The sequence below is a fragment of the Suricata suricatta genome, chromosome 10 (assembly GCF_006229205.1).
Source record: "Suricata suricatta isolate VVHF042 chromosome 10, meerkat_22Aug2017_6uvM2_HiC, whole genome shotgun sequence".
In the NCBI taxonomy this organism is placed as follows: domain Eukaryota; kingdom Metazoa; phylum Chordata; class Mammalia; order Carnivora; family Herpestidae; genus Suricata; species Suricata suricatta.
Window position 1 is genome coordinate 57,972,883 of NC_043709.1, and position 4,173 is coordinate 57,977,055.

The 4,173-nt window shown below is 36.5% G+C and overlaps 1 protein-coding gene and 1 pseudogene across 1 annotated transcript in view; one reads left to right on the plus strand and one right to left on the minus strand.

The window, feature by feature from the left end:
• LOC115303619 (olfactory receptor 6C70-like) overlaps nt 1-4,173 on the plus strand; it is a 104,469-nt gene that overhangs the window by 26,958 nt on the left and 73,338 nt on the right. Inside the window, exon 3 of the mRNA XM_029953447.1 lies at nt 2,757-2,851. The gene's annotated coding sequence lies outside the window, so the exon portion shown is untranslated. The remainder of the gene's footprint in view (nt 1-2,756; nt 2,852-4,173) is intronic.
• On the minus strand, nt 1,102-2,008 carry LOC115305172 (annotated as a pseudogene).

Consider the following 4,173-nt stretch of genomic DNA (forward strand, 5'->3'; position numbering starts at 1 on the left):
TTATTATTAGAAGAGGAATTTCTGAGGCAACTACCACCTGTATCTTAGAATTTTGAGAGGCACCTGGGTGGTTAAATGTCCACCTTTGGCTCAGGTCATGATCTCACAGTTTGTGGGTTCAAGCCTTGCCTCTGGGTGTGTGCTGATAGCTCAGCGGCTGGAGCCTGTTTCAGATTCTGTGTCTCCGTCTCCCTCTGCTCCTTCCCCACTCACTCTGTGTCTCTCAAAAATGAATAAATATTAAACAAAATTAGAATTTTGAAGCGTATTGTCACACTTTGCTTCCAATGTGTAATCCACATAATATTCACAAAAGTGTTTGGGTCCCTCGCCACTGTTGGGATTGTGACGGAATCCCATCCTTATTATGGCTGATTTCTGAGTCAGTTAGAGAAAGTAAGCAATTAAGTGGATATTTAAAGTTTCTGTTTTGTTACTGATAGAAGTGTTAAAAATATGGCTTTGGACATTCTAGTAAGAAATTACTGACTTTAGTCATATCTATCAGATAGTAGTAGATCCAAATATACCCCACCAACAGGGTGGGTAGCTTTATTGAATGACTTCAAGCAGTCTGAAAGCCAGCTGTAGAAAAGACAACATAAAAGAGGAAAGGGAATAGGATAGATCTAGCATACCCAGATCCCTGTTCAAGATCTACTTGTCAGATTAGTCTTGTCAACAACAGAGGAAGGATAGTTATGAGATAGGCCAAGAGAGTTGCACATATGAATTGTTGAAAAAAATCTTCAAACTTTAGACATAAAGCAGGAGAATGACGGTCTGCCTTTACAATTCCATGATTTTATATTGCTTATTTGTTGTTTTTCTTCTAGCTCCTTTAGATGTAAAGTTAGGTTTTTTATTTGAGATTTTCCTTGCTTCCTGATGTAGGCATGTATTGCTATGTACTTCCCTCTTAGAACCACTTTTGCTGCTCCCAAAACTGTTGTGGACTCTTGTGTTTTCATTTTCATTTTTTCCATGTATTTTTAAATTCTTTCTTTGATTTAAGCAGAAGAAAAATGAGTTTGGCCTTTTCAGGAGAATATTTAAATTACTTTTCTTCTCTTCTGAGTGACTGATCACATTCGCCAAAACTTACTTGAGTACAAAAAATACATTCCTTCTGATTGTGTCATTGAAATCTTGTTTCACTTGCTTGTTCTTCAAGGTATAAATGAAGCGGTTCAACAAAGGGACAGCTATTTTAGTGATCACAGATACCCCTAAATTAATGTCCACTTCTTCTTTGGATGAACATTTGATATAGTTGAGAATACAGATGCCATAACTGATGGAAACAACAATCATGTAAGAAGAACAAGTGGAAAACAAGTGAAAAAAGTTTTTTTTTTCATTTGCTGAGCAAAAAGAAATCTTAGAATTGTCCTGATGATGTATATGTAGGAAAGAGTCACACCTATTATGGTGATAATGAATGTTAATACTGCACAAATAATAGCAGTCTGCTTCATAAACCATGTATCTGAGCATGAGATTTTAAAAACGGGAGCTGCATCACAGCCAAAATGATCAGTGATATTAGAATTCCAGAATTCCACCTGGAGACTCATATCAATGGGTGTGATGATGATTCACAGCCCAAGATCCAGCAGCAGAGGACAAAGATGGTGCAGACTCTGTTGTTCATGATGGTCATGTAATGAAGGGGTTTGCAGATGGCCAGATAGGACATAGGTGTCAGTAGGAAAAGCTCTGTAAACCCAAAGATCTAAAAGAATATCTGACTGGCATAGGCATTGTGAGTAATCCTATGGTCCCCAGTTGGTAAGCTGAACAGGAATCTAGGAACACATACTGTTGTTAATGAGATTTCCAAGAAGGAGAAGTTCTAAAGGGGAAAAAAAAATAGGTGTTCTAAGATGGGAATTTGTCAGTGTAAGATTGATAATGGTCAGGGTTCCAGTTATGCTCAGAATGTATGTGAGAAACAAAAAGTAAAAATCAAAACTTGCAGCTGTGGATTCTCTGTAAGTCCCAGCATGATGAGCTTTCTTATTGCTGTGTGATTTTTTTCATTATTCCCTTTGGTATTTTATGCAATCTGCATGCAAAAAGAATGAAAAGAATCTGAGCTCTTCTCAGTATCAAAAACAATATAACATCCCAGAGAGAACAAAGAGCAAATTATTCCAAATTGTTTTCTCCTGCATTTTATTATGGATTTAATGACTTTTGTAAATTTTAGTTAAAAAAATTTCTCCTGAAAAGGATGTTGAAATCCCCATACTTCCTCTTTCTGCACAAATTGCAATCACTTCTTATATTATTCACTTAATATTTATGCTTTCCATTCTGCACTGACATGTTTTTTTACAAAATCAAGAAAAGACATTTACATTTAAAAAATTTAGCACCCCAATCTTGCCATTTAACTTGACTTTCAGTCTTTTTATAACAACAACTTATCTTCAAATGTTTTTCACTATAGTTTAGCACACACACACACACACACACACACACTCAGAATTTTGTTGTACAATGTTTTCTACAATAATTTGGAGACTGTTAAATAAAAGGCATCAATTTTCTCATGTATGCTTCACCTTAGCTCAGATTAAAACTGACTTAGTTTGTTTTAAAGATCATATTTAAACAAAGTTTTAAAGGATTAAACCCTTTAGAGTATCTGTTTCACTCTTCTTTAATTCCATGCTGTTTATAAGTATCTTCTCTACACAATTACCTGTTATTCATTGCTCAATCAACTTAAGTCTCTTCTGTTTCCACAGAAATTTTGTGAGTTCAGCTTTAGGCTTTGTCCTACAAAGTCGATGTCTGCAGAAAGAATACTCAAGACTCTATGCAAGTCAAGAGAGATTGAGAGGTTGTGATTCCCCCCGTTTTGGTTTCCTTCTTCAATATTACTTTGGCTCTTTGGGGTTTTTTGTGGTTCCATATGAATTTTAAGATAGTTTGTTCTAGCTTTGAGAAGAATGCTGGTGCTACTTTGATGGGGATTGTAGGAAATTATACTCCTGTGTATTATCCAATCAAAATGTGTACATATGTACACAAAATATATGCATGTTTAGGAAAGTTTTAACTTGTTATTCTCAATAATCCCAAAACTGAAATATAAAAGTGTCCATTAATAATAAGAATCATTTTTTAAATTGTGATATATTCATAAAGTGGAAGAGTAAAATAGTGAAGACAAAACTAATATTGCTACATGAAATAGCATGAAAAGTTCTCACAAACATAACTTTGAATGAAGATACAAGACACAAAAGAATACGTAGAGTATGATTGCACTGATGCAAGTTTCATAAATAAGCAAAACTTCTCTGTGGAGATAGAAATCAGGAGAGTGTCTCCAGGGAGTATTGTGAAGGTATGGACTAGGTCTAGGCTTAGGTTCTATGCCTATATAGGTTTAGATGATGCCATTCGTGTGCTATATATAAAACTATGGCCTTAAGATTTGTTCACTTTTCTGTAATGTTAATGCTAAACTACTGCAAAATTCAGCAACCAGAAACAGGACAAACCCTGAGATTTGACCATTTTATCTGGCACTTTAGTACTCTATAATAGTTCCTTTTTCCTACACTTCTTAGTAATGCACCAAACCCTTTTTATATACATTCAGTTTATTTATTTAATAGTTTATTGTCAAATTGGTTTCCATATAACAGCCAGTGCTTCTCCCCACAAGTGCCCCCGACCATGACCACCACCCCCTCCCTCCCTCCCCCTCCCCCTTCAGTCCATGGTTCATTTTCAGTATTCAGGAGTCTCCCTTGATCTGTGTCCCTCACTCTCCCCCGTTCTCTTTCCCCCTTCTTCTTCCCATGGTCCCCTTCCAGGTCTCTCCTGTTAGACCTATGAATGCAAACATATGGAATCTATCCTTCTCTGCCTGACTTATTTTGCTTAGCATGACACTGTCAAGGTCCATCCACTTTGCTACAAATGGCCATATTTCATTCTTCCTCATTGCCATATAGTACTCCATAGTGTGTGTATACACACACACACACACACACACACACACACACACACCACCTCTTCTTGATCCATTCATCAGTTGATGGACATTTAAGCTCTTTCCATGATTTGTAGAAAGTGCCTCTATGAACATTGGGGTGCATGTGCTCCTATGCATCAGCACTTCTGTATCCCCTGGGTAAATCCCAAGCAGTG